This window comes from Neofelis nebulosa, chromosome 5 (genome assembly GCF_028018385.1).
Source record: "Neofelis nebulosa isolate mNeoNeb1 chromosome 5, mNeoNeb1.pri, whole genome shotgun sequence".
Lineage (NCBI taxonomy): Eukaryota > Metazoa > Chordata > Mammalia > Carnivora > Felidae > Neofelis > Neofelis nebulosa.
The window spans coordinates 73,751,712-73,773,105 of record NC_080786.1 but is presented as its reverse complement, the minus strand read 5'-3'; the positions used below and the strand labels follow the sequence as shown (position 1 = coordinate 73,773,105).

General features: G+C 45.6%; 1 long non-coding RNA gene across 2 annotated transcripts in view; it reads right to left on the bottom strand.

Moving 5' to 3' along the window:
- LOC131512215 (uncharacterized) overlaps nucleotides 1–21,394 on the bottom strand; it is a 45,334-nt gene that overhangs the window by 7,722 nt on the left and 16,218 nt on the right. The window lies entirely within an intron of this gene.

The following is a 21,394-nucleotide window of genomic DNA, read 5'->3' as shown; positions in this document are numbered from 1 at the left end:
GGTCTGAAGAGCGTTTGCTTGGTCACTCTCAGTCAAAGAACCCCGATGGAGCTCAGGCACCACACTTTGCCCAGGTGCATCTATTGTTCTGTTTCTCAAAACACTTTAGAAAGCCTCCTGTTGACCCAGAAGCCGACTTCTCCACCCAATGGAGAAAGAGCTCTTACGGGAAGCTTTTTGACAGAAGAGAACTTGCTGATATAGAAATATTTTTTCCTTTTGAAATCAAGGCTGAGGGGTGAGTGAGCTAAGCAGGGAGAAGAAAGTAAGTGAGGAATTGTGAGATTAAAGAGGGAGAACTTTCAGGGCGCCTGGGTGGCTCAGTTGATTGAGCATCAGACTCTTGGTTTTGGCTCAGGTCATGATCTCATGGCTCCTGAGTTCGAGCCCCACATGGGGCTCCGCACTGACAGCACGGAGCCTGCCTGGGATTCTCTCTCCCTCTCTCTCTGCCCCTCCTCTGCTCACTCTGTCTCTTGAAATAAATACACTTAAAAACAATTTTAAAAAAGAGGGAGAACTTTGCACTTGGTTCTGAGCTCCAGCCCCAGGACCAGACTGGCTGTACTCCAGGGGCTAGGTGGATGGCAAAAAAGCTAGTTGCCTACCCCCCCCGCCCCGCCCCCAGCTTCTCAGCGCCTTGACACTCTCCCAGAGCTGTTCCTTCAGTCCTATGGGCACAGCACTCCATTCTGGACACTATCCACCCGACCGCTGCTAGAAGGGCACAGTCTGAGGCAACTCAACAGGTACCCGCCCGCTCCCAAGATAGCACCACTTGAGAAAAGGCCCACTCTTTTGGCAGCCTTCATAGGCCGCTTGGGAAATTGTTAAAGACAGAAATTTTGAAATTGAATTTTAACGATCGATCCTCGGAAAAGAAGGGTGAGGCTTGGCAGCTGCCCCAGCTGCTCCGTCCGCAGGCCATGCTGGCCCCTGGGCCACCACACCCTCCCCATCCAACAAGAGGAACGGAAAAGGAGGGGCAAAAAGGTGAAGGTTTCAACTTTAGAGTAAGGCCCCAGCACAGCGCTTGGCATTTGAGTCATCCCCATCCACAAATACAAAAGAAACAAAACGGTGCTACCAAAACCAACAAAAAAAGCAAGTGTAACTTCGGGTCTCGGTCCCAGGTTGTTCAAATGAACTGTGGGCCCATGCACACAGGTTTTTGTGAGAGAGGAGGGACCTCGGGAGAAGGGCAGAGTTTTATGGGAGGTGGAACCAGTTTGGAGCCTGGATCCTCCTGGCTTGTGCTCTGGAGTTGACTATGGTCAGGTTCATGTAGCTTTTCCTCCTTCTGCCTGCCATTTCTAGGTGGGAAGCAGGCCACAGCTTAATGCGTTCCCACCACCAGTTTCCTAACTCCCAAACTCAAGGACCTGAGAGTGAAACTTTGAGAAAAGTTATTGCCAGCCAATGACAAATTCGGACTGACAAATTGTCAATAATCACGCCTTCGATACACTGGATGGCTTTCAGGCAATAAAGAAGCAGGTGCACGAAGGGGTGGCCAGGGTGCATGCAGGGTGCAGGGTGCAGCCCCGTGTGCAATTTTCCAGGTCTGCCCTCCACGCCAAGCTGCACTCTGCCCCCCAGCAAGGGACTGCGTTCAGTGGTTCAGTGCGGGACTGCGGGGCGCCCCTCAGCGGCTCAGGCCCTTGCTCTCTTTCTTCCTGTTGCTCACACAGACTGCTCCCCTGGAGCTCTCTCTAACCTTTCCTCCAATTAACCCTTCTGGGTGCCTGTGTCTGTGGTCTCAAGCGCCCTTGATTTACAGTCATGTTACCCGAGTTTTCTTTGGTTTGAAATGCTGGGCCCGTAGGAGTTGCCACGTGTTGGACGTTTAGTTACTCCTGCATGCTTGTCTGTACCCTGAGACAGAGAAAATTATTAGGAATTGGAAGAATGTGTGCAAGTTAAGCATTTTCAGAACTTAAGATATATCTGAAAAAGATCTTTCAAAGTGTTTACACATTATCACTTCTACAAAATCCTTCTACCCAACACACACACATTCACCAAAGTGCCCTTGGCCTTTTTTTTTTTTTTTTTATACATTTTGGATTCTGTCTTTTAAATTTAGAAGCAACTTTAAACACATGCACTGATCTAAACATGAATTTTTTATGTATGATGTGATTTCCTGCAAAGTTTATAAATCCAGTTACCTAATCATAAGATTTCAGATTAAATTATCAGTCACAGCCCTCCCAGAAGGTTGATTTAGCTACAAAAGTTTGGGTTCACAATTTAATTCACTCTTCTTTCTCCAACTTGAATTTAGATTTCTGCTTTTAAATACAATACAGCGCTTAAATTAAGGGTCTTCTTGCTGAACTGGAGGCTTTTCTCATTTCCCTGAACTCTATAAATGAACTACATTGTCATATAATCGATAGGAAAAACTCAGCTGTCATAGGCCCTAAGCAACCCCTTGCCACAGAAATAACAAGATCTGGGCATTTCTTTCTTTCCTTTTTTTTTTTTTTTTTTAAGATTTTATTTTTAAGTAATCTCTATATCCAACGTGGGGCTCAAACTTACAACCCCAAGATCAAGAGTCACAAGCTCTACCAACTGAGCCAGCCAGGAACCCCATGATCTGCTATTTCTGAGTTTGAAAAATGTGCTGTTTGGATGACATGAGACCAAAACTATTACCCAGACAGCTTAGATGTTGTAGTCTCTATGAGTGGCTGAGGATTGATCTGCAGAGACCAAGGGGATTTGGGAACAGGCTTCTCTCTTGGTTAGAGACCAAGTGCTTCCTTTTTTCTTCCATAAACAGGAAGTATGAGTATTGGGATCTAGGATTCAAAGCTATTTTTAAGTTCATCTAAGTATGTTTGCTCTTGTAGAGTTTATATCAGAATTTGAAATTAGGTGTTCCCCCCGCCAAAACCAATGAACAATTCAGATTTGAATTTTGGAGTTAAATTCTGAAACTAAATGTCCAGCAATTTCAAAACTTATCCTTTGAAGTCCTGGATCATTCCCATCAATGTGATCAGGAGTTCTACAGTATATAAATCCTTCAGCTCAACAGTAGTAACTGAATGGCATCTGATTATAAGTAGACAGGAACCCATAAATCTCTGGCAAGATGTTTCTCTGCCTCAATGTCACTGGCTTTTGTTTCTCTCTCAGCCTTCTCTCTACAATCTGCCACCTACGAATGCTGCCATATCATATGGGATCACGAAGAACATGTAATCCTTCCTTATCTGTATCTTCTCCCTTTAACTATGATATACTAGTCTGTACTTTTGACTCAATGACTTATTTTACCTCAGGCATTTTTTTTTTTTTTAAAGTGGTATGGGGCAGCCCTACTGCAGAATCTAGCCCACTTGGTAGATTAGATTATGTGATAAACATGTTCATTCATTTCAAGAAGAACCTTGCTAAGAAGCCTCATGACCTTGGCATACTACAAATTACTTACACACCAAAGGTGAAAGATAATCTGACCCATGAATATGTTCCATCAGTGAGCTGACGTAGTAAATATTAGTTACCCTTAGCCTACCTGGACCCATCTATACAAAGAAAAGTACTAGAGGGGATCAAACAGTAGCAAGCGGGTGAGACAAATTCGGTTTGTAATGTCAAAGCATAGATATGTAAAACTTCTCTTTTTTAAAACTAAAGCTGTTGGAGCCTGCATTTCCCACACATACCATCACTAAGATCTTTGGGATAAACTAAAAAACACCACTTCTAATTAGTTCATTTGTCATCAGAGAACCACCGCATCAAGCCAGGTATTTTGCTTCTATTCAACTCTAGAAGAAAACGGGACAACATGTGCTATTATAAAAAGCCCAGCGTTCAGTGCCAACATTTCAAACTGGCCTCATTTGACAAGATCTCAGAAGCCCCCCAACTCATTCAGACTATGTCTTGGCAACCTTGCTCTAGCCCCAAACAGGACTGTAACACAGTAGAGTTTATCCATTATCATAGTTCACAGGATTCTCCATAGCTGCAAGTTGACATCTGGAACTTGCAGAAGGGCTAAAAATCCATCTAGGAACCAAGTCACTTACTTCCAAAGTAAATGTCATGGGTGAAGGAGAGAAAGAGGTAGCAGGGAACAGGAAAGAACTGGGTACACAATAACCAGGCTGTGAGTGACTTAGCTGGTGCCCGTCAAGTGCAGGTAACTGACGAAAAGAGTTCCCTTCTTGGATACTTGAGTGTGTGAATTTACCTTATTATAATTGCGGGAAATGACCAATCACATCTGTGCCCTGTACACTGAAGAGTCTTATTTATTTATTTTTAGAAATAGGGTATATTAAACTATCTTGTCCTTGATTCCCAAGACATAAACCACATGAGGTCAACACCAAAAATTTGAGAATTTGTCTAAATTCTTTTTTTTAATTTGTTTAACATTTATTTATTATTATTGAGAGACAGAGAGAGACAGAGCATGAGCATGGGAGGGGCAGAGAGAGGAGGAGACACAGAATCTGAAGCAGCCTCCAGGCTCTGAGCTGTTCATTAGCACAGAGCCGGATGCAGGGGCTCGAACTCACAAACCGCGAGATTGTGACCTGAGCTGAAGTCAGACACTTAACCGACTGAGTCACCCAGGCACCCCGAGAATTTGTCTAAATTCTTAATCACACAGTGCAGAGATATGGTATGCTGGATACAGGACCCGGACAGCCCCAGCGTATATGGCTCAAAAAGTCTAAGTTGTTCATTTCTGTCTATACTTGCATACACCCCTCCCTCCCCCCACCAAACCACACAGAAAATATTTCTTTCCCTTACTCTCTGCAATCTAAACTTAAGAGTGCACAAACCATGAGCTGGAGGTAACTGCTTCTTTGCAGTGCTATTTATGACACACTTCTCTTTTTTTTCTCCCTAGGCATCCACCCCAAGGGACTAAGCAATGCACTATGTTGTTGCTACTCAACTAGGTCTGAGAGCAAAGCTGGGGGTTTCAAGAGCATCTTTACCATAGCAGCAGCCTTGCGCCAGCACCTGCTTTCTTACCCAGTTCACCAAGCTCCCTCTCAGCTTCATTTCACAAACATATCTGGGTCTCCATTTATCTGTTAAAATGGCCCAGGGTGTCTGCCAGGAGTATTGTGCCACCGTCGCTGGCACATTTTGTCTGTCATTACACAAAGCATTCTAAAAAGCTATTTCCAACCCTGCAAATATACTCATACTACAGAAGTCATTACATTAGCATAACAAGCACAAAGTTCCAAGATGGTAATTTGGTTATAGATCTGAAATCCTTCCTGCTCCATCAGATAGATGTTGAGGTAGATGTTGCCTTGCTGCGACTACAGTCTGGGTCGGTGGACAACCCCCCCCCCCCCACCCCAGCCCCTCCACCCCCCCACCCCACCAGCCCCTCCACCCCCCCTCACCGCTTGAAGAAGAAAGTTCTGCTGGGTGAACAGTGTGTCTGGGAACTCAGAGTGGGGTAAAAGTTTCAAGTCCCACCTGCCCAAGTTGGGACATTTTTTAAAGAACCAAGAGGCCTCTCTCTCTCTCTCTCTCTCTTTTTTTTTTCTTCCTCTTTGACCAAGAAAAGTATGTCTTAAATGATATTCTTCCACAGGTGTCTCATTGGATATGGACAAATATCAGGATTTCACTTGTGGGCAATACAAGCACTTTTTGGTCCTTTGGTTGGGGGTGGGCTTTGGGAAATTGGACCTCAGTCTGCCGGGCCAGTAGTGGAGCTGCAGATTAGCGGCTGCTCTGCTGAGGCCCGGATGGCAGTGTGGTGGCGGTAAGGGTCAGCAGGGTTGAGATGTATTCAAATGTTAATTTACACCTGAAAAGACTGGCAGTCACCCACATGGGGGGTGACTGGAGTTTCTCAGGAATCCTGGCCTTGAGTGTTTCCTTGGGAAAGATGAAAGTTGAAATGGAGGAGAAAAAGCAGCCTCAAAGTTCTGGGAGCAGCAAGAAGGGAGGGAGCAGGGACAGCCTTGAGGAGTTAAAGGAAGTTTACTTAGCCACCAGTTGTAAATCTATTTTCAACGTTCCCTTTCTAGGGTCGTTTTAAGGTACAACAGAGAGGTGGTAATTTCCTCTTTCCTCAATATTTGGAGATTGTCTACTGAATCCAAAAATATTTACATGGAAGTAAGAATGAGGAATTAGCCTCATTTTCTCCCCTCTGCCATACGGATGGCTTTCCTTGTTTTGCATAGTCTTTCTGTTGAACAACTGCTGCCTACCTTGCTTAGTGGATTCCCAAAGTACCTCTGAGTAACTAAGAAAGAAAAACCTTCTGCATTCCAACACTGCCTCTAACCTCAAACATAGTAAAGGGTTCATTCAAGACCCCAGGACCACACTGAGGCATTAATTAGGCTGATGAAATCCATCGAAATGTATGAATTCAGCATAATCAAGTTTCTACCACAGACTATCGTTAAGGAATACGTGAGCAGCTGGGAGAATAGAAAGTACTGTTAGAGTTAAGTCATGCATGTAATTGAGTATATTTAACATAACCATTTTAATGATCAGTGATTAAAAGTGCATCTTACTTAAATGGTATATCCTCTGCAATTTGTTCGTATCAACTCGATAATATTCTCAAAAGGAAAAAGTAGGGATACAAATTCCTAAACAAGATCTTTTTTGAGTTTGGGGGGAAAAGCAGGAAAGTGAACGGAAAGGGGGGGAGAAAAAGCAGCTTTTGCATGCAAACAGCTCCACCAGTGTGATATAAATTAATCACTGTTTTAGGCATCTCTGTGCTCAGGTCAAAGTATTAGGAATATATAACAAGTGATTTTCTTTCATTCCTCAAAAAGAATGTATTTCACTAAAGATGCTTTCTCTGTCCAACAGGATTATTTTTAAAATCTGAAATCCTGCTGATTTTAAGAGCTTTTCTTAGGAACCTGGGAAGTTTACCTTTCCGATTCTTCTTCCAACCTGTAGGGTTGGCTCATCTTACTGAAACTCGCCTTTGTGAAGACAGCACTGGGAAGAAGAGAGAAAGCCTCACAAGGAAAGAGATGCACCCAGACATGGCAGTCTAGGGCCACAAACAGGAGCCCTCGCAGGGAAATTAGCTGTTCAGATCTGCTAGGGGCCCGAACCAAGAGCCCACGCGTTTAGAGGCAGACTCTGCTGTGCTCTATTCACTTGGACCTGGCCAGATAAATGAAGTCATTGTGAAGCTGTGCACAAGCCAGCCTAACTCTTTTTGTTGTAGTTTCTTAGCTTTTGTGCTCAAAACACACAAATCGCTGATTATCCAGGAAAGAAGGGTGGATCTCGATCTACAGGTAGGAGTGTGTAATCCCACAACATCTACACATCTTTGCAGGCATTGTAAAAGTAAGGGTTTAAGAGAAGGATGCAGTTGGCCCAGTTCCCAAAAGTTGCCACATGGGGCTCTTTTTATCTCCTTCCACCCCTGCCCCCATCCTATAGAGAGACCAATCTATCCTCCCACTCAAAATAGGGTTTGAAGAGTGGCACATCTTGAATGTCTGGGAAATGCACTGTAACTTTTACCAACCTGAGAGGGAGAAAGGAAGGCACAACCGCGTAAAAGTGCATTGGAACATACTATCTGCCTGATACAAACAAAACAAAAATATTTTAAGGGGAAATTCATCTTGAAGCCTTCCTTTCACCCAGAAGCAGGTCTTCATTGGCTTGGAGGGCCAGCTTTTGGGAAATCAGGTCTCTCAAGGAGCTCTCCCACACCCAATGTATAGTCTATAAATATAGTGGAATAGTCATGCCAGGGGTAGTCAGTGCAAGAGAATCTGGAGTCTTGAAAGCATCTTTTTCTTCTGGCTATGGTGGCACTTAAATGATAATGTGGGCAATGGAGCTAGGAGATTTATATCTTTTGGAAAGTAGGGCGAGCCAGATGGTAATAGCGTCATTAACACACAAACTTGGGATGTGCAAGTGAAGCTTGAAATTGGGAAAGAGATCGGGAGAACAAAGGGGGCTGCTGTTGAAAGGCTACCCCTCTTCTGCGGGCCAAAGCTGAGAGCCTCTTGGTACTGGGGTCTGCTCCTGCCCAGAGCTGGATAATAAACGACAGCTTTCCCCCTCCCCTGTTGTGACTTAGAAAACACCGAGAAAACTTTTGCAATAGGCAAATGTGGCACTTATTTATGTGTAACCCTTTGTAGTCTGAAGTGGCAGGAATGGGTCTTTAATTCAACTGCACTCCGACCTTCCACCCCTACCCTAGTTTGATAAGTTCTTGCAATTGTTGACATTTATTTTATGAAATCAAAGTGCCGCTGGTTGCACGTTTCAGACAAAAGTTCCTTTTCCTCCCCTTATGTAAGCATTCTAAGTAAATATTAAAGGTTGAACAGCACCACCTTTTTTCATTTTGGTGATGGGGGTTTTTGCAAAGGTGTTGCCCTGGGTTAAACTCCGGAGTTGTACTTTGGAAAGTCTTAATGTTTAGGTTAAACTCCCACTTGTCCGAACAGATACAATTCACAGAGAACAGAGAAAGCATTAAGACAATATTAACAATGGCCTTAATAATAATAATGCATGTTTATAATAAACACCCACACAAACATTTATAAACAGACAGGGTAGTCTGAAGTAAAGACAACAAAGTTAATACATTCATTCTCCTTTTTATTAACTTCATGTATATGTGCGTGTGTGTATATATCTCATATGTATATATTATGTATATGGCTCCTGGGAAGACAGCAGAAGTAACGGTCATTAAGTATTGAATGGTTTGAGTGATGCCTGTTAGCGACTAAAAGTTGACGATGTCTAAACTAAAATCGAACGTTTTTCTTTTTCTTCTTAAAAAAAAAAAAAAATACTAGAGCTCTTTAAAAGCCCGGAGGACTTACCCTCAAGGCATTATTCAGAGAAAAACTGAGACTGGCCGTTCGTCACAGGCAATTGTAAAGGGTTTCAAAGGGCCGATCAAACGATCACCAGAGTAATCTACATTCAAGTCCGGATGGTGGTGTTACGGCACACACCTGCGGGGTGTTTGCTGTCCGTGCCCCTCGCCGAGCTACAAATCATCATTAAAGCGAGCTGCTTAAGCTTCTTCCCAGCTTCTAGACAAGAGTTACTTGGGACAGTTCACTTTGATATTGCTACAGCTCGCAATTGACAAGCAAGCTATTTTGGAACTCAAGCCCGAGCCCACACCCTAGTGAGCCGGGCAAAGTCAGGAGGGTGGTGTGGTCGGGTGGGGGGAGGTGAGCAATTGTAAAAGTCTGTTTCTCCAATTTCCTGAGCAGAATCACCGCAAGAATGTATAGGAATCCAGGTTTGAAGCAGCTGAAACCCGCCTCGAGTTTTCTACTGAGGGCTCTTCCAAAACTTCTTCACTGTCCTTGACACAACTTTGAGCCCACTCAGCCCACAGTCACAACCTCGCAGCCTCAGTCTCTCTGCTTTCCCTTAAATACACACACTGGGGCCAGCACAGGATCGAGTGCGGGATCACATTTTTCTCGACCAGGACCGGGGACTAGTTTGAAACTTTCACTTTTGATTCATTCATTTGTGATTATATGCCCCCTTTCAATGCCAACCGGCCTTCACTGCCCTAACTTTGAGAGACAGAGAAAAAAAAAATCTGGAGTTGGGTTAAAAGAAAGGGACGTAGGGGTCGGACAGCTGGAGGCGGGGAAACGGGAGGAATGTCGATTTCTGTCTGCTGCCTGCCTGGGTGTCTGCAAGCCCTGGGCAATCCGTGTGCGCCCCATTTGGGGCGGGGAGGGGGAATAACCGGCTGCCGGTGATGCCAAGATCAACACTCGGAGTGAATGTATCAATAGACCAATTTTCTGCTCCCACCGCGAGCTTTTTCATTTCAATCCAGACTAGCGGCGTCTGCGCTGCGCAAGACGCAACAGCACGGTAGCGTCCGGAAAAAGAGGGCGCTAGATGCGGGAGGCGCAAATATGGAAATTAACTCATTAGGAAGGGGTGTGGTTACCGCGTAGCCCCCTCCTCCATCTCTTCCTTTCTCCCTTGCTGCCACTGTCCCAGCTTGCTAAATATGAGATTACAAACAAACAAATAAAGCAGAAGCTGACTACGCAGTCCCAGATCAAACACGCTCCAGATAATTCGCTTTTCTGAGCGCTGCGGCCCGACCTGCGGCGCAGCGCCGGCCCCTAACGCCCGCCAGTAGCTTCAGCTTCCCCTCCACGCCAGCCCCGGCTTCTGCGCCTCTGAAAGCCAGGGCCCCGCGCGGCGTTTCGAAGGCACAGCACGTGGCCCTGACGCCCCGTTTGGTACACGTTTTAAAACATCAGACGAACGCTTCCATCAATATGGTAACCCTCTGAGGGCCTCTGCTGATCTCAGAGGTCCTCTTCTAGAAGGTGCCCGGAGGGGAGGATGGTGGTGTTCCCTTTGGGTGAAAAAGCCCAAACTAGAAAGAAGTGTCCCAGAGTGCCTTGCAGGGAGCTTTTCCCAGGGCGCGGCACCCTGAGTGCGGGGGGAGGGTAGGGTGATGTTTAGACTGCTTGTAGGCAGGGGTGAGCGCCGGGGTCGATTTGAGCGTTAAAGTCCGGGGTTGAGCTATTACTAAGCAAAGACCAGGTGCCCAAGAATGAGAACGATCGGGTTAGAAAACCTAGGATGTATAATTTTGTGTCCAAATAAAATGTTTAGATGGGGGGGGGGGAGACCTAAGAAAGAAACAAAACCTCTCATATCCCCCCTCCCAGCCACCCTGCCTCCCAAGTCCTCAAAGCTTGTCTCTGTGGAAGGCTGGAGGAAGAAAAATTGTACTTTTATGGTTTTTCTTCCTGCGTGGCCCGCCTCCCCCGGCCCTGCTCCCTCCCCAGCGCTCCCCCAGCTGCGGGCTCCTTGGAGGAAGGCCGCCCAGTCCCCTTGTCTCCCGCTGCCTGCAGGCCACCGAGCCTCAAAGCGCGCATTGTCCAGCGGGGGCGGGGAGGCCAGCGGGCCCCTGGAGAAGAATAACAGTGCGCCCAACTCCTGTTAGGGAAAGTTTCCTAATGCACTCCTTGTGGTAAAATACACTTTTAACGGGGCGGGGGTGCGGTGAGGATAAGTTTTGAAAATCCGCTGCCTTTTCTCAATTCCTCGACTCTTCTTCCCCTTGTCACTTTTTAGGTTCTCAGAAAGGGGGAGAGTGAGCCGGAAAGAAATTGGAAGGTAGCCGAAAATGTGGCCATGACTCTAGAACCGTCCATGTGATGGTTTTAAAATGAGGGTGGGAAGAGAAAAGGGGGATGTCTCCATCCAGGTCCGGGCCGAGGACAGCTGCACCGTGCGCGCGGGGCGGGGGTGGGGAGGGTGGGGGTGGTGGTGAGGGGAGAGGGGCCCCGAGGGCGCGTGTGCAGGCGAAGCATTTCGCACCTCCTGTTTATCTTAGAAGCGAGGCGGGGACGGGGGGGGGGGGGGGAGCGAATTGTTCTGCCTCCCGACAGGCAGTGGAAGTTGAATAAAATGGAGAGGCGGACAAACGCAAAAACAAAACCTGCTGTAGACTCGGAGTTTCTCTCTTTGACCCGAATTCCAAGTGATGGGGGCTCTCCAGTTGCAAAAGACTCCGAAGTCTTAAGACCCCAGAGACAGCGGTCCTCCAGCGACGGCAAAAGCTGTGATAGAGACCGTTAGAATGGAGGCTTTGGGGGCAAATGTGATTAATCTTTCATTGGAGCAGCGGGGACCCATTCCTTCCGAGCGTTGCCGTCTGCATTTGAGGGGTCTGTAGGTTTCGTCCGCTCTTCCAGGCATTTGCAAAATAATGGCTCGTGTCCCTTGCAAAACTCTGCCTGAAACAAATATATTCCAAGACACTGCATTGGTGAATCCGTTTTAAAAATCAAATAAGAACAAAAAAAAGACTTTAAAGAAAGCCTCGGGCAGGTACTCTAGATGTCCAACAACCAAAGTGACCGAAAGGGAGCCTTAGTAGCTGTGGCTCTTTGGGAGTTGCGGTAATTTGGTGAGTGGACTCAATGCCTTAATGCTAAATCGGCAATATAAAGGGCTGAAGAGCAAGCCCGATAAAAAGCTCTAATTGCTACTGGAAGATTTAGGTGGTTGCTAGGATCTGAGGACCACCATCACCACAAAAAAAACCTCCAATAGAGTGTTTGGGCTGTGTGTATGGGGGGGTGGGGGTAGAGTTTCTACGGCGAATAGTGCCCACATCTGCTGGAACTTCCATATCTAAGCTGTTCATTTACGGGAGCCAACTTATGAAATCTCCACAATTAGATCTTCATTGTTCTTCCTCCATAACACTGTCTAGAAAGAAAAGGTCTTCTCGGTCGGGGCCAATCCAACGAAGCGTTTGACGTTATTAAATAATAAAGCGATTGTGATTTACATTGTTGTTCAGAAAAAAAGGCCAATTATCCACTGTTATGTTGCCATAAAGATCATATTAACTCGAATTAGTAATCAAACAATATGCGAGCGTTTAAAAAAGTACAGCCGAACTGGGTGACAGCTACCGCGACGTCTTCACTTTCACCAGCGAACCCACCCGCGCCGACAGCCGGAGCGAGAGGCAGTCGCCGCAGACCCGAAAGGAGGGAGAGAGCAGCAAAGTGGTGATTAACGGTCTCCAGTGTTAATTATTCTCAATTAATCCCAAACAGTGCAAACCTTCCCCGGTTCTCCGGAAGTTCCCTGGTTTGGGATGTTGCGAGAATGCTGCCTTGCTGGGAGGGGTTTATAAGAAATCCGGAAGAGGCAATCTCATTGCAAGTATACCTGTGAGCGAAAAGGGTAGGGATGGAGGTGTGTGTGCCGACGTTGCATGCGGTGGGTGCGCTGGGGTTCGCTGCCTTTCCCACAGCCTGGCGTGCACCCCGAGGCAGGTGTCTGGGGCGGGCAAGGCCCGCAGCGTCCTTACACCCCTAGTCAATCTTGCGTCTTCTCTACTCAAATCACTCTCTCTCGCCCTCTGTTATTAGGTTTATAACTCTTTGCCCACTTAAATTTGTGCAGCCAACCAAGGAAATCTAAATAGGTTTGAGTCGCCCCTTGGGTACAGAATGGAGGCTTTAATAAGAAAGATTAATTGTGGGTGTGTAACCTGCCAGAAGACGCGGCAGCTATCAAGTAGCGGCGGGCAGTGGGGTCGAGGGGAGGGAGATGCCTCTTCTTCTAGGCCCAGACTTTAGTTGGCGCCGTAGGCATACTTAATGCAGGTCACCCGACAACTCCTTGCGGTCACAAGCGAAGGACTCTACAGAGATGGTAAGACCCATCTCTTGCTGTGTTAGTGGAGGTTCTAAAGAACTTGGCCTTTATTCGCCCTGCACACCAAATCCCCTTGCCCTGCGCCCCGCCCCGCCGGACCCCGGACTCTTTGCCTCCACGCGCGAGGTAGGAGTGCGGGAAATGCTGTGACCGCCGCCCTGGGAGGTCTGCCTGCTCCCACCCCAACCTACTAAACAGCGTTTAGGTGAATGATAAAAAAGATTTTGCTCCGAGAGCTAGAAAGTTGATTTTTTGCTGTTGTTGCCGCGATGAAAAATATGTACCGCTACATGTTGTTGTTGTTGTTGTTGTTGTTGTTGTTGTTTTGTTTTTAAATAAGCAACAGGGATCAATTTTCCTCGGCGCGATGCTTCAGTCCCGGCACAGAGGGAAATCGGGCAGTGGCCGGGCGGCTAGGTTCTCGCCCCGCGCGGCGGCGGCGCCGGGGGATCCGTTCTGGCCGCACAGCCCTTTCCTCGCCCCTCCCTCCTTCTGCTAAATGTTCGGATACCAGACAGTGAGTTGGCGAAGCGGGTGGGGGCGGAGAGGAGTAGGAACCGGGCGGGGGTGGCGGGAAGAACGGATTGACTGGAATAGTTTCCCTAGTAGCGTTCCTTCCTTGGACAATTCCCCTTAAAACTCGAGGCGCCAAGGCCTGAGTTTAAACAAATGTGAAATGAAATCTTCGGAAGGTCCAGCCCTTGCAGCGGTGGGACAGCCAAAGGGTGGTCGCATCTTTGTCCAGAGTTTTGAAACAGTTGCTGCCTTTCCTAACTCCCTGCTCTATCTCCCACCCCTCTCCCCAGTAAAACCAATTCAAAGAGGACAGACTCCACTCCACAAGATTAATGTCCGTTCATTTGCAGGATTAACCCTCTCACGCAGCATAATAAAATACTAGAGGTCCTTTTAAATTTAAATAAATACATGAAATCCGTGCCTTCTCTCTTTTACTGGTTAGTCTCTCTTGGGACATCAGAAAACAGTGTCTCAGAACCTAAGTCAGTCTTAGAAGAACTTTTAACTCCGAGTTTTCAGATCATCTGGGGGCTGTTGTAGGCATTAGCATTGGGAGAGAGTAGGGAGACCAGCTAACTTGAAATACCTATAGCTTTACATTTTGATTTGGAACTCATGATTAAAAATCTATTTGTTCCTCCCAGGCTAAGCAGATTTCAATGTTGGTCATAGGAGCCACAAAATGTTCATTAAAGGAACCTAACCAAGGCTACTGTATGGCCACTTTGTGAACTCAGAACTATGGATGGGGGGAAAAGTATGAAAGTGTGAGTTGATGTCACGCTGGCTGTCAGTGTGTGGTCTATTGTGGAGAATGGTGCTTTTTGACTGAACAGAGGGAGCCCCCCTCCCCCCTTCCCCAGCTCTACTGCACCTGCACTGGATGAGGGAGTCCCTGCCATTCAGCCCATCGCAGATTGTTCAAACAGAAGACATCTCTGACAGCACTCAATTCATTACATTTCTTCCTGCTTTTCAAACCAACACACACACACAAAATGAGTATTGCCAGCCAGTGACAGCCAAAAAAAAAAAAAAAATCTTAAAATACTTTATATGCAGCTAATTTGGAAGCTCACACAACTAACCATGAAATATTTTGTATCCTCAACTTGTAAGGCTTCGTGGAAAAAAAGGTTACCTGATTTTTCCTATTAAAAACATACCTCCATAGTTTATGTGGGGATAGTAAGTTTGTAGAAAGACCCTGCAGCACAGCGCAGGAAGTTTCAATAGGAATGAAAGCAGAAACATGCAAAAGAGAAAAGCCCTGATTTATCTTATCAAAAGGGCCGGCTCAAAATGCATTCATAATTTATGCCGGTGAACCAGCTTGCTAATAGAGGTGAGGTACCCAAGAGCCAGGGGCAGGCAGTGAGAGAAGCGAGAGAGGGTAGTAAGGGAGGCATCAAGGCTGAAGTGTGAGCTAAACATTTAAATCTATTTCCTAACAACGAAGTCTTCCCCCCATATGCTCAGGTTTATTTTGCCATCTTAGATTCCAAGATGTTTTTGCACCATTTCACAAAGCTGATGAGCGAGTGTTTAGAAAGCTGAGGAGTGTTCATCTAGTTTCACAGAAGTTGGGGTAAACAAACTCTCACAAGGAAAACTTGATTGTAAGATACTTTCCCTGGAGGTGGGAAGAAGGGGGAAACAAACAAAGGGAAGCAGACTTTGAGCAGGAGAAGACAGGTTTGCCACTTAGTTATTTCAGACTGATCAAACTGTAATGTTATGCAATAACTGAGATTTGAACTGTTAAGTGTGATAGTCAAATCGACCTGGATGTGAGTTGATACTGAATTGACTGCATGTGAAGTATCGGCTAATTCTCAGCAAATCAGTAGTTTGTGAGATCCTGGACCAATATCAAAACAAGGTGTAGTTTCTAGGACCCTTCCCTTTGGAAGGACATTCAATGAATTAAATTGATTTGTAAAGAAAACTTGGGAAGTGTACCTTCTTCTGGAAATGCTCAGGTACTTTCCACCAACAAATAATTTTTATCCATTTTACAGAGTCAGGGATCAAATGTCTTTCTTCTTGTCTACAGTTTAAATCATTCTTCTCTCAGCAATATTTTCTCAATTCTAAAATGGTTATAAACAGCTATACAAATAGTTAGGAGGAGCGGTGGGGGGACAGAGAAAATGGAGGTGGCATGGCCATAGCAAGCCAGAAGCAGCTGTCCTGACCTGACTCAGTATCAGAACCAGAAAACTTTTGGAAGTCCAATTATTAATCCACTGCTGAAACTCATGTAAGGCCAAATAAAATAAAGCTGCAGTGTACTTTGTAAAGGCTTTGGTGTGATTTGTCCAGTGTCTCAAAATAAAACAAGCATAAAACAAAACAGCAACAAAAACCCAACTCATTCAGATCTCACAGCAAACTCTAGTTAGCAAATCAAATCACACACACACACACACACACACACACACACACACACAAGGGTTTGCCTGTGAGCTTCGGTGGTGTGGTGGGTGGTGTTGCCTGTGTGACTGTTTATGTGCCTAAGACTGGCTATTCGTGTTTGCTTATACTCTGGGGGGCAAGAGCGTCAGTCTCAAAAGCTGGGGCTGACTGGTGGGGATGGAGACCGGCTCCACTGGCCTCACCCTGCAAGTGTACGGATTGCCCTTTCTGGAACACTCAAACGAATCATTTCATCCCTGAGGCCCTGCAGACCCTGACGTCACGAGGTGGGGGTGGGGGCGCAGTCCCGCTTCTGGCCTGGCCGCCAGCGATAAGAACCCTTGGGAAGAATTCACCGCTTCTTTTAATACAGTAATTATTTTTCTGCCTTCTGCGGGTGGGGGCGGCTCCTGCCCAGAATGCCGGCATCCTTCCCTTCAAGAAGATGCCCAGGGATGGCAAGTTTGCAGGATAACTTCCTAGGCCAACCCGAAGCCAGAAAGAGAACTGGCAAAGGAAGCAGGGTCCTCTGAAGAAGGCGAATTTCACCTGCTAAGGCCAGAGAGGAGGGCCTAATTTCTGGATTGATCTCTAGAGTCTAAAATGGGAACCTCTTGCCTTCCCTACCACCTAACTCCGTTGGACTGTAAGAAAAGTAACAGCAATCAATTAATCCCATTTTGTGTCAGTGGCCTTGTACTCCTTTTCTCCCGGGTAAAGATGCATTATCCCTATTTCACAAATAAGACATGGATGTATCCTCCATCCCTATCTACTCTGATCCTGGAGGGGCCCAATACTCGGGGGCTCCGGGGAGCCCAAACCACTCCTGTGGTTACCCACAGCCACGTCAATTTCAATTCGTAGCCTCTGGCATCGGCAAGTACTAAGAGCTTGATTACTAATGGTGAGCTTTGGCACCAATCAGGGGCACACAACCTTTTAAAAGTAAAGGACTGAGGGGGAGAGGGGAGAGGAAGGCAGGACTCAAGTAACACAATCTCTGATTTGGGAGGTTTGGGGCCTAGAACCATCCTTGGGGTCACGGGGTCAACATGGAGCCTGCTAGCGCTGAGGTGAGGGAGGTAGAGAACTCCGGAGTAAGCGAGAGGGCCCACAACACCTCCGGAGACATTCCAGACTTGGGCGACGCGCGACCGTCCAGAGCTAAGAGAGGGAATAGGGCCGTTTTGGCAGGGTCCGGTCGGAGAAAACTTGAGCCCTACGCAGCACCTTCCCAGGGAGCCCCATGGGAGCCTCGGCTAGGGCCACGGTGACGTCAGGTCCCCGGTCGGCGCTGGCCCGCCTCAGCTTCCATCTGCCCGCGCAGCCGCTCCGGCGCGGCGCGGGCTGCGGCGGGCTCCCCAGGGCAGGCGGGTGGGAGGCCCGAGCGCTCCCGGCCCTGCAGCGCGCCCCGCACCGAAGCCCAGAGAGGAAGGCAGAAGATAGTTCAAAGCGCCGAAATCTTTACTAACAGCGCACACTTCTTTCTGTGAGTGCAGATAGACGAGGGTAATGAAATGAACGACTCCTTGAAGGTTTTAAATCACCTGACACTTCTTTGCAAAGTAGAGCAAGCATCTCAAGTCCAAAAGCCCAGAAGCAGCAAATATATCTTTGCCTCCTGAAATGAGAGGACGTTCTGTTTGCTTTTGAAGAGAAACTGAATACACCACTCAAGGAAACAGAAATATCACTATTACACCAAAATATAAAATAAAATCCATCTAGACCTGCATGCAGAAAGAGTTCTCTGCCATGGGAAATCTTGGCCTTGTCTTAGAAATCCATTCTCCCAGAGATGTCTCATAGGTTAAAAAAAGAAAGTCAAGTCCATTATTTCCTAAAAGCTACAGAAGCAAAATAGAACCACTGAAAACAAGAATTGTAAAACTGGACAGCATTATGAGAAGGAAGAGTGGTTACCAGTCTCCCTGGGTGATATCAGAGGCAGGTTTCCCAGGAAGTTTTTAATAGAAAATAACTATGAAAGACACCAAACTAATTCTCTGGTTTGGGCAATTTCTCTGTCTTTGGAAAGCTCCTTCCACAGCTGCTTACTCTAAAACTCCAGAGGCTGTGTCCCTTTGAATTTTATGCACACTTTCACAGTAAAGTTCAAGTGTTTCTCCCCCTTCTTCTGTCTTTATGGGATCTACCTCATAGACGAGGTCCCTAAAGAAATACACCAACCATCTTCCAACTTCAGTCAAAAAAAAAAAAAAAAAAGCAAAGGAAAGAAATAAATCAACCCTCATCCTCAATCTCACTTGTGGCTGTCCCAGGCAGTCTTTACTCTGAAAGCAGGAAAAGGCAGCATAAAAAACGGAGATGCAAATTATTTTAAGGCAATAATGGGGGTGTGTGTGTGTGGAAAGTGTTGGAGAAGTGTTAATTCAAGTCTCTGCTAAAGCTCATGGCAAAGGAAACTCCTTCCATGAATCAAAATATGAGGACCTGTTTTACAAAATTCTCCAAGAACCAGAAATAAAGGGAAGAGGATATAAAAAACTCTTTCATTACAATAAATAAATAAATAAGCAGTGCCAACTAGCAGACGACCAAACCACAGTCAAACTTCAATCCCAAAGCAGTTAGCTATAAACTGTTAGCAGTTGAAAAGTAAACCTGTGCACACAAAGGCACTGTTTAATTTTCTTCTTGTAAGGGTTCTAAATGAAGACCCAATCACTATGCAGTTAAGCGGTATTTCTTGTCCCCCTGAGGCGCTGATCAGTTCTTTTTAATGTGAGAAAACTGGCGACTCAAAACCCGTCAATGGAGCTCCCACAACAAAAGTTCTGAAAAGCTGAATGAATTGGGTTTGTAATTACTGCATCCCGTTCCCCCACCCCTTGCAGCTTATCTCTTATTCATTCACCTTATATTATTGTCAAGGAATCTTACTCTCAAAATCATTCCCTTACCATTTTACCCAGGGCCACGGAGGAACTTATGACAGAGCAGAAATGGAACACTCACCAGGTCCCCCCTCACCCCACTACACCTGGAGGTGTTCAAGCCAATAGGTGGGGAGGGAAGGAGGGACTATCTCTTACCCCAATTTACTGAGTGTACTAGAACTCCGCGTACTCAGCCTATGGAGACTTCCATTTTAAAACCCGAATTTTATTGGCAAACAGCAGTGTGTGCCCTTTCTAAATTCAGAACCTGCCCGAGTCTCTGAAATCCTGTGACATCTCCACTTAGAAAAGGCAAAGGTTATAAATAATTTCCCTCCCCTCTCTCCCTAAACTGCAAGGCCCTAAAAGACATTGCCAGACGTGATGTAGAATCTAAGATAACTTACTATGTTCTTGTTTCTTTCTTTTAAATCAAAACCAGCAAATGAAATAGAAAAGGAAACTATAATCCCCCCCAACTCTCAGCCCAGGAAAAGGTTTTATGACAAAGTCAGCTTCAGAATGCCAGGGCTCTGCGTGTATTTCAATCCAAGGCATGGCTGATGGAGAAGATTCTCCTGAGATTTCCTACTCTAAGAATGTGTCGGTTCTAGAAATAAGTACAGCTATTACAACCAAATCTACTAGCAGACTAAATAATTAATTGAAGCGTTGCTCTTTGACCCTGGAAAAGTCCAGTAGGGACACGTTTATAGTAATAATACCTCCGAATGAGCCCTTGTCAAATATTCATTTAGTGGTTAATGTGAGCCATTTTCCCCTGGGACCGTCTGTAATACCAGCTTCCCAGCATTGGCAAGAAACCTTGCTAATCTACTACAGCTCAGCAAAATATTTTAACGCTCTTTATTTAAAGTGGGGGCGGGGAGCACGGGGAGAGAAAAAAAATTGCAGAGGGAACAAACTATAATCTCATCCCTCTACACATTTCCATTCCATGTATAAGTTTAACAAAACATTAAATTCACCCCCTTTGACTGGAAATTGAATGGTTTTAGTGAATAGAATAATATCCCAAGGAAGAAACTGAACATTCAACAACTAACTTCAGCACTGAGAGATAACCATCTCTGGGAAAGTTTATGGGTTTATCCCCTTCTTGGAAATCACATTATAATTAAAATACTGTATGTTCACTATTAATCTAGTCATGAAACTACACATCTTGGGGAATCATTTAATCCAATCAAATAAATGATGAAATATATACCACTTTCCTCAAATGCAGTTTATAAAAAGAATGTATTTAAGAAGAAAATAATTTGGCTTTCAGTTAGTTAGGGGATATGGAGGAATAGGAGGGAAAATGGGAGTTCTCTTGTTTTAGGCAGAAAGTGACAATCACTCAAAACTAGTTCAACTTCCTGAAATTGCTCTCTTCCCTCTTGCAAAATATTTGAACCTGAGCATTTGGCCAAAAAGTTGTTGCTTTTTTTAGTCTGATCCTGTGGGTTCTTTTATTTATTTATTTACTTTATTTATTTTTTTTTAAGGGAGCCTGGTGCAGTGCAATTACTCTGAATGCAATACATATTTCTAATATATCTCTAATTTTTCAAATATATACACTCCATATAGTTGATTGGCTCAAATTCCGAGAATATCCTCCCCACCCCCCAGCAAGATCATTTGGATCTTTATTCAAAGTTTCTTTTATTCGTATGTGTGAGCAAGAACTGGCGAATGTGCTCATTACCACGTGAATAATCCGTATATGCATTACAATGGCTGGCCAGGCCGGGGGAAATTCTTTTAGAGTCTCTGCATTAATTAGGGGGGGAAATGCCTCGCTTAGAATTGGGAACTGGCATAATAATTGTCCTTTACCCTAAAATGAGGATTTTAAGAAAAGAAATAAATAAAAACCAATACACGCCTAAAATAAAGCAATCCATATGAAATAAAAATACAGAAAGTATGAGGATATTTCCAGCTGAGCCCAGAACTAATATTAGCAACACCACGAGAAAGGAATACTTTTCTTGGAAAAGGCGAAAGTGCACACCAACGGGTTGAGCTAACTTAGTGGCTGCAGCCGGTATTTTACTCAAGGGTGGAAGGCGCTGCCGGATTCCAACTTCTCCAAAGTTGTAGCAAGTTGACACAACAAGCCCTTGAAATGTGGGTAGCAAACCCACGCTCTTAAGTATGCCTGGCTCCTGTTTCCTGGTCCCTTGTGGTGGGGGAAGATGAGCGAGGTAAGCAGTAAATAAGGAAGAAAAGTCTCTGAGTCGGTTTTACAGATTCTCCGGCTGCGCCAAAGCGCGGGTCGGTTGTGATGTAGAAACATCGTTAATTCAAAGACCGTGGCGATCCCC